This window comes from Lontra canadensis, unplaced genomic scaffold (genome assembly GCF_010015895.1).
Source record: "Lontra canadensis isolate GAN:19392208 unplaced genomic scaffold, GSC_riverotter_1.0 scaffold10, whole genome shotgun sequence".
Lineage (NCBI taxonomy): Eukaryota > Metazoa > Chordata > Mammalia > Carnivora > Mustelidae > Lontra > Lontra canadensis.
Genome location: NW_022631004.1, coordinates 10,531,983 through 10,545,319, shown reverse-complemented (window position 1 = coordinate 10,545,319; position 13,337 = coordinate 10,531,983).

The following is a 13,337-nucleotide window of genomic DNA, read 5'->3' as shown; positions in this document are numbered from 1 at the left end:
ACACCAGAGTGGGGTAAGCAAGCTTCTTCATCAGGTGCAAATGGATCTGGGACTTCCCATCCATTTACACTTGATGGGAGGCTTGTTTATCCTAACAGCCAGCACACATACTGCCTTTTGCCAAAGGTCAGGCTGGGAAAAATGATGATGCCACACAGTCTGAAGAAGAGCCTCTACTCATCTTTTCAGGGAGAAAAGGAAGACCACATGTGGACAAAAATCAGATCTTTCTACTGTCATGATTTATGAAGATCACTTTGACTTAGCCAAGTGTCCCATAGATGTTATGTGAGGCCAAGACAACAGGTGTGAATAGACATTTTGAATATGTTCATCTAATATGACACATAGAAATTGGCTGTCTTTTCAGAGGTAAACCTGTTACAGAGTCACAAAACATTTTAATGTGGAAACGAAAAACCACTATAAATTTGGAAAGGGTGTTTATTTATCAAGTACCTAACTTACACAGGTACTGTGCTAAGAACTTTGTGTACATTTTCACATTTAACTCTCACAATAACTTAATGCAGAATAAGTTCCATAACTTGTTCAAGGGAGAGGGGAATTCATGACATCTCAATTCAACCACAAAAACATATTTTTTTTTAAAAAAACTGGGTGTATGGGGAAAGAGATAAATCCTGCTGTTTTTCCAGCCTCTTTTAGCTCATAGGGCACTAATTCCAAGACTGTTTCCTCCTGGATCTGTCCCCTGGCTTCTGTCAAGTGCCTCATTAGGAACATGGAGACCTAGGTAATTGTGTGTTCTCACAATTAAGTGTAAGTGTTCTAGGAATACTGTGGAAATAAGTGAATGTACTATACTCCACCGGCGGCCAGAGCTATCCCTTCTACATATTCCTCCCTTCCTCAATGATATCTTCCCTGAGATGCAGCTGCCAGTAGAGAGTCCTCCTCTGGCCAACAATAAAAAATTACTTCACAATTGCCTGTGAAATAAACCACCCCCAACTCAGTCGTTTAAAACAGCCCCTAGCACCACCATTCATCGTCTTTCACAGTTTTGGGGTTGCCTGGGCTTGGCTGGGCAGTTCTTCTGCTCTATGTTCTGTTCAATGGCCTGGAACACCCGAGCCGACTTGCTCGCGTGACGGGCAGTTCTTCTGCTCTATGTTCTGTTCAATGGCCTGGAACACCCGAGCCGACTTGCTCGCGTGACTGGCAGTTGGTGCTGGCTGCTGACTGGGGCTCAGCCAGGCCCCATGAGCGTGGGCAGAAATTTCTTCCTTCTCTTCATGGCTTCTTATAGCACCTTTTCCAGAGGGGTGTTCCGAGCAGAAAAAAAAAAAAAAAAAACAGAAGTTGAGAGTAGGGGGAGCTTTTCAGGCCTACCCTTGGAAGTAACATGGTTTCACTTCTGCCACTTCCCAGTGGTTACAGGAAGTCAAGAGCTAGCCTCCTTCTTCAAAGGAAGGGCAGTGGATTTGGCTTTCGGATGGGTGAAGTGGCAAAGGATTTGAAGCTCTCTTTAATTCTCCACCTCTCTAGTTAGACTGCTGGCCTGTCGCAGGGCTTCTCTGAGTGTAAAAGGAGGGGCTGTTCATCCCCAGGAGGAGCCCTGGGTCACCTTCCCCGCAAAGCTTCGAAGGGGGTGAGGGAAATCTCAGGGTCAGGCATTTCCTCTTTGTCAGCTCCCCGAGGCAAAATAGTGAAGTGTGGCAGAAGAGTCAGCCAGACCTCTGAGTCTCTGCTTCCTCATCAGAGAAAAACAGAATTCTTTACCGCTTTCAGTTGTCGGGAAGAGTAAACGCACGTTCAACCTTTAGCCAGCTATGACTAACTACTTAATGTCCCCTTGCAGCTGCAACATTATCTTTAAATCTAGTCCCTTTAGAGAAACTCTGTGACCACCCAAAATGTTATTCCCTTTCCATGACAGCTTCTCTCCTGTGGCCCCCCTCTCCTGCCCAGCAAATGGAGGTGGTCCCCACACGAGTTGTCATGGTCGCCACTGGCTACAACTCCTGCTGGGGGTCAGACATTTTTGCGGAGACATTCTGAAGAAACTCTTCTTCAGCAGGGGCAGTGGAGTCCATAGACCTGCCTTCAGGAGACATAAAACCCCTCTGTTACTGTGAACTTGAAGGTCCTCTAAGCCTGGCTTCAGAGAAGCCCCAGAGGGGAGCCAGTAGGAAGTGTTAACCTCAAGGCATTTACTAAAGCACAAAGCCATTACAAGTTAAAAAAAAAAAAAAAAAAGGCAAAGGATTCAAATGCAACATCTTAACATAGCTTTTTTGTTTTGTAGGAACAGCTACAGAACTGCTCGGTAAGCCATTTCTTCCAGAAGGGGGTTTAGGCTAAATAGACATTTAAGGGAAAAGAACAGAAAAACAATTACTGAAAACTATATTTTCAAAATTCTTTGTATTTCAAACAAATTGATTGTGTTAATAACCGCAGATCCACAGTAGGGGTGAGCCTCAACCTTTATACGTTGGGAGGCTATCTCTGATTTTTCTCATTGATTTCTCCCCTTGGATACAACACTTTTGCTAACTCACAACTTAATGCTCGACTATAGTCTGACTGAGTTATCCCACTGTTGAGGCTGTCTGGATTTTAATTTGCTGTGACAATGTTTGTTTTCCTTAAAAACAAAAAACAAAAAACAAAAAACAAAACTCTAATTAACAACAATGACAAAAAAATGGGTCAACAAACCAGCAAATATTTAAACAAGTGTCATGTTTTATTTGAGAAGTTGTCTGGAGATGGCTGGCAATTTATGAATAAATTACAGACATACCCTATCCCTTTCTTGGACTTCGGGGATTTATCAGTGATCCCAGCTTTTCTGGAATACAGGCTCTGTGATTTGATTTCATTCCACCCCAACCAACCTCTTCTTCTCAAAACGGTGTGTGGCAAGGAATTTCTTTTATTTAAAGTGAAATGAATTTACATTCCTTATTTTATTAAACTTGAGAGCATCTTCAGAAGAACTTTGCTCCCTCTGCAGGTGGAAGGCCTTAGGAGGTTGCAAAACCAGGGGCAGTCACCTCTGGTTTAGAATATCAGGAGGGACTTTATGATAAAAGGAAGTCTGATGTTTCGTTCCTGATCCATGCAAAAAGGAAATGTGCACATTTTTAGACCCCGCTCCGTTGACAACTGGGTTGGAGCTGCCTGGACCACTGAGGCCTGTCAGATGTTTTCTTGGTGCCCTATGGCTTTGGAAACATAAATCTGTTTAGGTCAAGAGACTCTAAAAGTCGTCGAGTGGCTTACCATGGCTCTCAGAGCGAAGTTGTCAACACGTGATTGACAGACATGGAGCCCCGCCCCCTCCCCGCCCACCTCCCTGGCGCCCCGCCCCCGCTGCGAGGTACTGCGCCCTCCTTGAACGCGGTACCGCTCTGCTGGGTTCCTTTGCTCTGGCTGTTCTTGTCGTCTGGAACCCGGTCCCCTCAGACACCCACAACCTTCAGAGCTTTCTTCCAGCGTTGCCTTATCAGAGAGGCTCTCCCGGCCATTACAGCCTCTTCTCCCTCTCCTTGCCCCTCCCGCTTTAGAATATTTATTGTCCTTACTTTCGGCCGACTCAGACGCTTCCTAAAGGCAGACACTTTGTTTTTCTCATTGCTATTCCCCCAGCACCTAGAGCTGTTCTTCAGACACAGTAAGGAATCAATAAATGTTTGCTAAATGAGTGAATGAAAAGTTCAAGGTCCGTGTTTCTCTCTGCAGGCCTGGGTCTGGACTGAAGTCCAATGTGGGGGCCCTTGGGCGCTCGGGCATTGGGAAAGGCAGGTCGCTGTCTACAGGCGAGCTAGAGCTCTGCGGCCCACGGTCTCCAGGGCAGGAAATGTCCTGTGTCTCAGATCCCAGGCTCCGGAGGTTCTCAGCAGGGAGGAGCTGAGAACAGACTTAACCTTCCAATCCGAGGTGGGGCCGGAGGAGAGTTGAGCGGAGTCTTTCCAAGAGGCTCACCTATGCGCGCCCTTGGCTCAGTTTAGATGGTCTGGCACGCGGATTCTCAGCCTGCACACACTCCACATTTGGGGCGGATAATCCTTTGTTGCGGGGGTTGCCCTGTGCATCGTAGAATGGTTAGCAGCATCCCGGGCCTCTAGCCACTAGCTGACAGTAGCTCCCTCCTCCCTAGCTGTGACAACCAGAAGTGTCCCCAGACATCGTCCAATGTCCCCTGGAGGCCTAAACCGCCCCCACAGGGGACCACCGGTGTAGTAGCTAAGAATTGCAACTGCAGGGCCCAGGATGAAGCCTCCTTTCCTGCATCATTTCCACATTCAGCGACGGAGCAGGCAGTGATGAGATAGAGAAACATAGTGTTCAAAAATTAGAAATAGTTTTAAAGGTCATCTGACTCAGTGGTCTTGAACTTTTACCTTTGCTTAATTAGCTGGAACAATAAGAGCTGGATACTCTCCTTAAGCTTGTGTCTTTCCTTTTTCCTTCCCTCCCCCTTACTCCCTTTCCCTTCACCTTGACGAACTGCCCCTGGAAATTTAACCAACAAACATGGCTAAAACTCGTTGAAAACACCTCCTTCTTATAGGTGAAGAGAAGAACAAGACTGCTGGGAACTCACAGTGAAACAACAAATTAGTCTAGGGCCGTCCTCAGACTCCTTCCTTCCACCCTGATTTCTAATCCACTTTTCTCTCCAACACACTTGGCAGACCATTTGCTTTCTTGGAGCATGTTGGTTGTGGTAAATATTTCAGTGGATCCAGAGAGAGCCTGGAATCAAGCAGAAACATGCCTGGAATGATTAATCTGCCTCTACCATTAGAACCAGGAAGACAGTGGGATGTGGAGAATGGCCACTCATGGTGGGCCAAGGTCTGACCTGCTGAGCTGGGACAAGGTCCCAGCACTGGGCTAGGGGAAGAAGACCAACAAAAGCAAATGGAACCCATGGGCACACATGGTGAAGGTGCTGGCTGTCATTGTCCCACTACCCAGCTAAGAGCCACTACTAGATGTTTCTCTGGTTTGTAGCCACTATCTTGAACTGGTCTCTGTTTGTCCTTCCTTCAAATGGCACGTCAGGAGGATATTTATCCATAGCTGATTGTGGGCTGTCTCTGCCAAGTGTTTTGTTACTTTATGGAGGAAAGAGGTTGCCTGGAAATACATTCCACTGGATATTAAAGAATGTATTTTCCTGATTTATAGTCGGGCTAGGCAAGGTTGTCTGAGAGGCAAGGAACCAATGGGAATATCTATTTTGACCAATGATTAATTATTATATCTAAAGTGATGTTTTCCTATCAACTGATAGGCTGGAAAAAGAGACTACAGCTTGCTAGGTTAGCACCACGGGTCACAGATGTTGCCTCTGCATTTTCAGATTATATTATCCATTACAGGCAGTACCTTCTCATTTAGAAACATAATTTGTTGTTCTCTCAGACAAAAAAAAAAAAAAAAGAAAAAAAAAAGGAAGAAAGAAAAGGAAAAAAAAAAGGCTGACATTTCACATGCAAGCCAAAGATTAGAATCACTGTACAGGACCACATATGGAAGTACATTAGGATGGGGTGTCCGTGAATCAAGGACATGAGGCAGCCTGTGCAGAGAGAGATGTAGTCAGCAGTGACTTCTGATCTTTATTATGCAAATATGCGGCCCTGAGAGCCGGGCTGTTTAACCTCATCAGGGGAAATGTCACTGATCATTTCAAGCTCTAAATGTAGCACAAGCATTAGTACTATTATGTTATTATTATTATTATTTGCAGGGCATTATGTAAGCCCGAGCCCTCTGATTAAGATCAGCCCCTACTTGGCCAGACCCTCTGGGGCTGCAGATCAGCTCCTCTGAGTATTAAAAAACAAACAGACAAGCAAACCTGTTTTGCTCTCTCTCTGTAGTGTTTGTGGAGGGGGAGTTTTCTAGACCGGCTGGAGATGGAGGAGGATCACAATGTCCAATTTGCGGTCCCACCTGCTTGATGACAAGCGGCCTCCTCTCTCCTGTGGTCGCGTGCCCCAGTGGCAGAGGTGAGGAGATGAAGCTTAAACAGAGTGTGGCCCCGGGGCAGAAGAAGTGACAGCTCAGGGGGTGGGAATGGTGAGGTGGACTGGAGAGTGAGACAGATGCTACATAAGATTAAAGAGGGAGGGACCTAGGGGGAGAAGCCCTTGACTCCAGCTCAGGTATCACTGTTACCTTCTAGAGCCATAAGGAACGCTGAAGGCAACACTGAAGGCAACTGCATCTAAGAGGTGGAGATAAAAAGAGCTTTGGATCAAGCAACAAAACAATAAGAAATGGAAGTCAAGGAAAAGAGAAACAACCAGGGGCAGTGATGAATGGCCCAGGGTGACAGAAGGCAGAGGCAAGACACAGGCTACCCATCTCCAGCATCCAGTTTTTAGGACCTGAGCTGGTAGAGTCTTGGCTTCCGAAAGAAAAAACTCCTGATGCAGGAAGCTAAGAGACATACAGCTGTACTGAAATTCGGGGGAAACAAAAAGCAAGTTGTGTGTCTCCCCTTTTCCTCCCACAGCCTGGGGCAAGGGGAAAGGTCCAACTTGAACACATCAATATTAATAAATAACTTTAATAAGTAATAAGGAGGGAGATTGGCTCATTGCATAATTGGAAAGACTAGAAACTTCTCCGTAGACCTTTAGAGTTCCTCTCATTTAGACCCAAATCTTTTAGCTATGAACACTGACATCGGGATCCCAAGCCAATTAAATCCGACTTCTTGGGAGTGGGGTCCATGTCCATAGTCGTTAAAGCTTCCCAGGAGTTTCGAATGTGCTGCCATGGCTGGGAACCGCTGTTTTATGTTCTGGAGAATATAAACTCCATAAAAGCAGGGATTTTTTGCATGTTTGTTTTCTGCAATATCCCCTAGCATCTCGCACAATGCCTGGCACATAGAAGAACTTGAATGTAGATTCAGAGCATGAACAGGTAATGGGTGAAACAAGGCATTTCTGCAAGAGAAACAAGTCTGTATGAGGCCATTCAAGACATCTGTGGGGAGAGTTACCTCCCAGGGCCCCACGAACCATGCTCTCAGGCTCATGTTTGTGCCTCATTATTCCAGTGTGAGTAGACATGCGACATGTTCCCAGGTCTTCCTGAGAGTACAGCAGAAGTAGTACCTGTGGGACCAGCAATTATTTTTATAGAATAGCCCTGTGGGGGCAGCATGGACCTGCTTCCATGGGCCATGCTTCCTGAAGGCTTCCCGTGGATCCCGGAGGAAAGCCTGTTGTCTTATCTCCAACCCTTTCTGGGGATGGTCGCCACTGACACGGAAGATGAGAGGTTTGAGCATGAAGGAGTGAAAAGGGAGGGCGCCTAAGCTGGAGACTTACTCGAAGCCCGAATCAATTCTGAGTAATTACTTCAGATCACTTAGGTAGACACTGATTGAACACGGGGCACGCGGCACGCGGCAGAATCTGTATTAAAGGTTCAGGATACCAAGGGAAGTAAGGCACGGTCCCTGAGTGGCCAGTGGCAGGGGGGCAAGATCACCTGATTTCCTGGCTGGGCCCTAGACCGAACACCAAGCTGAAGGTCATTACACCCAGCCCCTGACCCCAATCCACCTCTTCCCCCTCTCCCAAACTTCGGAATTCCCTTTTCAAAAGGAATCTGCTCTTTATGGAAGCCGAATATGTAGACGGATCAAAGCGCAGCTACTCTGGGGTGTGAAAAGTCCATCTCGGCCACCTCTCCTTCGCTTGTCCCTCTGTCCCTCCTCAAGACACTTGGGGCTGAGAACAGCTCTAAGAAACCTGCTTCTCTAGATGGAGCAAGAGTCCTTCAGCCGGGTGCTGGGAGAAAGGGGTGAGGGGGCAGCGTTCTCTTAACTCACATGAGATGGTGCAGCGTACCCCCATGAAACCTTTGAGCTGAGAGACGTGTTGGGATCTCATGGTTCATTCCCATTTCCACAAAGCAACATGCTGTACGAAAGAAAAAAAATATATATTTGGGAGGTAGGAAGTTTGCCTTAACCCAAACTTGGCAGTGTGACTGACAAGTTCTCCTCTGGAAGGTCCTTCCATGTCTCAAAGCTCAGTCTCCACGTCTCTAAAATGGGGACAACAGGAATTACTTGACAGATGTATTGTGAGCAATAGAACTTAAGGCTATTTTGAAATCCTGTTGTTTGAATCCTATGAGACTGTTTTTTTCACCACGGGGCTCCAAACTTTTTGAAGGCACAGGAAGAACTTTCTTTATCTTTGTATCTGCTGTCTCTGACACTATAAACAGCTGTCACACATCGTTGCTTCAATGTCCACTTCTCAGAGAGGCCTGCCCGCACAGTTCATCCCGGTATCCCCTTACTCGTCATCACACTCAAACCGTCAGCACACTCCCTGCCGCGTGGAGCCCGAGTGTGTTAGTAACTTTCCCTGCCGGTGGCTGAGGGATGGTCAGCGGTCATTTCTGGTGGCCTTTTCTTCCCTCCTGGTCCTGCTCGAGGTCTGGTCGGTGATGCATTTTGCATCAGTGGAGGGCGATCTTTTCTCTGAGGCAGGAGACCTGTCCCTTGGGCTACAGGAGGGAGGCTCAGGAGGAATGCTGGGGTGTGGGCGGAGAGCTGAGCTGGTTTGGTGCAGGAGCGTCTCCTAGGCACCTCTTTGGGGTACAGGCCAGACTGTGCGGCTGGAAAGTGCTAGCGAAACCACACATTCAATCGCAGGTGGAATCAGTGTGCCATCTCACCCTTTGCTACTCACTCAACTACGTCTTGTTAGTTCCCTTCAGAGCCTCAACATGATGTCTTGTATGTCATCCATCTCTACCCTGACTATAATTCCCAGGAGATCGGGGCCTTATCTGCCTCAGTGGCCAGAGCCTAGAACAAGCCAATACAGAGGAAGTGCTCAAAATACATTTGTTGAACGGAGAAATAAATGACCAGCAGCTCTTTCATTACTACAAGCAGTAGCAGTGGTTGTGAGATGAGTTGGAATCCACACAAGCAGATAAAAGTGAATCATCTTTGCCAGGCTCCCCAGAAAGGATGAGAAGGGTCAGAAGCCATTTCCATTTGAGTTGCTTCTCACAGAACGTGGCCCCGGAAACTGTATTTGGGACTGAGGGTTTCCTCTGGCCTCCACGAGGAGGCTCTTCCTGCTGTTCTGTGCAGAGTGAGCGAAGTTTTGTGACTAGACGGGGGCTGCCTGGGAGCCTGACCTGGGGGCCCCCCAGGAGCGCGGTGGGGGCGCACACTGTCGTCCACGGGTTCCGCACCATTCAGAGGCTCCAGACGGCTCGGGCCCTGCGCCAAGCTGCTCGGTTCCAGTGGGAAAGCTGACCTTGGCCAGGAAGAACCAGGAAGAGGCACAAATGACTCATTGTCCCACATCCTCCAAGGTAAAAACCGAGCAGTGTGTGTGGCCTTTGGGGCTGGACATTATTGCCGCCTTGGCTTCCCCCACAGTCAAAATAAAAGCACTCAGCCAGCAACACATGCACTGCCTAGGAAGGCGACCAATGGGTCTCTTTTGTTCCCCATGCTTTTTCTGCAGTTAGAGTTTCAAAATTCTGTCCATAGAACATGACGGTTTCCACTTCTAAAAGTAGAGCACGATTTCGTTGTAAAGACTTAAGGCAGCCTTCATTTCCAATCAAGGCCATGTGACGTTTTATGGCCTCGTGGGAGAAATGTGATATGTTTTCAGATCACGTGTGAAGGAGGTTTTGCTTGAATGTGCTTTATTTTTATTCAGGAGTTGGGGATCCAAGTCACTTATTCCTAAGATGTGCTCCTGCCTCTAGATTTCCACTAGAGGGCACTCTTGGAAAATATTTATCAATACATATTTTATTGCTCTGTCTAGGAAAATGCTGTGTTTTAAAAAAGAAGAAGAAGAAAAAAAACAGTCCGTCTAAATTTCAGACGGCCTTTGCCTTCACTTGGAACTCTTCCTAATTCTCCTAGAAGCGCAGCCAGAGAGGGAAGCTGGGAAGCGAACAGGCAGCTGCTTCCCCCTTCCCCTGTCCTTTTGTCCACATGGGATGCAGCTGGCCAAGCGACTGAGCCTGCCCACCAGCCCGAGCCCAAACCCCCTCCGCTCCGTGGGGGACCGGCACCCACAGACTGGGTATCACCTTGCAAAAGGGGCTGTGAGACGCTGAATTTCGGGGCCTCTGGAGTTCAGCCTTTGCGGAGCTCCCCTCCAAGGAGATTATCTGCTGCCCTTCCCTATAAGCTAGCAGTGGCCGGAAATCCTCAGAAAAGTGCCAGGAAAGGTCAGGGGGCAGCTGGGTGGCCAACAATTAAAAATAGGGCTTCCGGGCAGGCAGCCATGGAGATCTCGCTCGATATGTAAATAAGTGTAAATAAGACAGAGTCTTGGTGCTAGAAGGACGCTGTGCGGATTTTGTGTAGCCAGGGTGGTCCAGGAGAGTGGTGAGCAGCCTCCCCGCCCCCTACCCTCCACAGCCTGTGTTAGAAAAACAGGTATTTTCTGCACCCAAAAAGAAATAACTCCACTGAGTTATTGGTGGAGGTGGGGGAGGGGTGGAAGGGATTATTCTTACAATTTTCTTACCCAATCAACAGAAGAATGTCAATGGGTACATTAGAACAGCTTTTAGCCACTAAAACCTCAATGCTGGGGCACATCTGAGACACAGGATTTCGCTCCCCCATCTCTGACATTCCTGTGACCCCTTGGAGTTAACGTCATTCCCTTATATGAGTGACCTCATTCCATCCCGGAAACAGCCCCGGGAGGTGCCACCGTCCTCGTCATTTCAGAGCAGGAAACCAGACTCAGGGAGGAGTGGTGTTTTGATGACGGACGCAGCACAGGGGTGGGACTGGGGTTAGAAGCAGTTCATGGTCTTCCACGTATCATTTCACAGAGCATCTGCTGTGTGCCTGGCTCGGGGCTAGTGACCAAGAGGACGCTGCTTCTCGCCCTTCATCAAAGACAGGCTCTCTAAATGTCAAGGCAAGCCCTTGGCCTTCACTTGGAAGTCGTCCTCATTCTCCCAGAAGCACAGCTAGAGAAGGAAGCCAGAAAGCACAAAGGCGGCTGCTTCTTTTTGTGTACACGCGTGTGTCGGGGTGGAAAGAGCTTCGCCCGGCTGGGGGAGGCTGGGGAGGGCAGCAGGGAGGGCCCTTCCCAGAGATGTCTCACGTACTGGAAGATCAGGGCTACAGGCCCAGACTGCCATGCAGGTGTCTATCCCATTCCTTTTGGGAGCCATTCCCTGCTGCTGACCTTGGCCCCTCTGTAACCTCCCACAGGTGAGCACAGAAGCAATCCTCAAAAGGCTTCTCTCTGTCCCGGGGTTTTGTGCTGCAGGCTTCTTCATGCTCTGTTCCTCTTTGTGGAGGGGCCACGGGGCTGCATTTGAAAGTAGCCTTGAGGACTCTGGGAAAAAGCTAGGTGGTGGCTGCCGGTGACTCTGAAGGGCTGCCCTGTGGATGGGGGCAGCAGCCGTGCAGGGAGTCGGAGGAGCGAAGGACAGAGAGGCGGGGTGGGGGGAGGGGGCGCAGCGGTCTCCCAAGCGTGCTCTGCAGACCCTGCTCTCACTCTGCTCCATTCCGATTTTTTTTTTCCATGAGCGTATATGACCTAATAACTAAAACTACAGGTGCGCGCAAACACAGGCGCGCGTGCACGTGCGCGCGCACACACGCACACGCACACGCACACGCACAGAGCTTTCAAACGTCGCTTCTGTCCAGTTTGTCAAGGAAAGTAACACCATATGCTGTAACAGTGAGTGCACATATGGGTAGAACCCTCGCAGAAATTCAGATGCAGCAGGGAATCTACATTAAAACTGTGGTGTATGTGAACAACAACAGATACAATTGGGGTCATCCCTATTTGATAATGCTGGTGTGTCCCACAGAGAACGGGAACAGAATGAAAAATGCAAATTGGGCATTTCGGAGGTTCTTTCTGCTTCAGGAATCTCCGAGGAGAGGATGAGGAGACCGGGAAGTGAGAAAGGCAGGTGCCACGGAGGTCTGAGCCCTGTGCTTTCCTCTGTGCTCCCGTCTCTTCTCCCCACATCAACCAAACAAGAGGTGAGGTGAGGTCAAGCTCAGGTCCGGGGACCCCAGGCTCCTGTCCTAACAAGTGGGGTTTGAGGAACACAGGAGGGAGGGGAAAAGTGGGTTTCCCAGGGACTATGGGAAAGGTGGCTATGGGTCCCCTGGTTCTTCGCTCTCAGAGATGGCTCAGAAGGTCCCTCCCCACGCCTTAGCCAGGTTCCCACAAGCCAGGTGAACTGCACAGTCGTGGGACCTGCTGCTCTCACACTCTAGACCGTTCATAGAGGGGACCATCAATGTGCCTCATGCTGGCCCAGGGAATCCCGGACAGCAAACTTGCTGGGGATAGATGCAAGCAGCTGAAGGGGCTCGTTCTGTTCACAGCCAGTCTTGGGAGGACTGGGAGCTTCTTGGATGAGCCAGGAGGGGTGCAGCTCGGTGGCAATCCTGGAAAGCGTTAAAAAGAAGAATACCTTCGGCAGTGAAGGTCTCCAGGGATGGCCCCAGAGTGGCACAGCGCTGACAGATTTCACAGCCCCCGTGAAGGGGAGGGGGCCAAGAAAGACGCAGCCAAGAGAGACTGTGCTCTGTGTTTGTCAGAACCATTCCGGCGCTGGGTGTGAATTCCTCCTACGTGGCTGTGATGAGGAAAGCCCCGTGTGTGGGTGTCTGGTAGACACCCTTGCGAGGGGCTGGCAGTGCTTGTCTATGCACAGGAAGGGAAGGAGGATTTTTCTAAGCCTGAAGTGCCTTTAGACCAGTGGCTTTAATCCTCTTAAAAGGGAAGAAGAGAGGAAAATCAAATGCCCCAAGGGAACTGTCTCCTACTGCCCTTTACTAGAGAGCTTCGGGGTAAAGCCGTGGCACAGCCCACCCTGCCCAGCAGCCCAACAGCTTTCACTGGATGGACTCAGCCACCAGGTCTCCCAGCCCAGCTCGGCCCAGCTAAGGAGAAAAATGTCCATTTAGATATTGCTCTATTACGATTTGGCTGCTCATCTTTCAATGCCGCAGAATCAGATTTTCTTAGCTGTTCCATCACTTCAAACGACTTGTTAAACAATGTCTTCAGACCAAAAAAATAAAAAATACAAGCAGATTAATAAAGCGCTCATGAAAGAGCTGAGACAAGGAGGCTGTCAGACCCGCACACAGAGAACGTTGAAATGCAGGCTCGCCTGACCTCAGGGACCTGCCTGACACCAGGGTGACTGTCGCCTGACTTTTCCTCTGTCTCCACAGAGTCGAGAGCTGCTTAGTGCCAAGTGTGATGTGGACACGTGTGCTGGATGGAGACAGAAACTCATTTTCCATCTGTCAAGCAACCTGACACAGAGCCGGT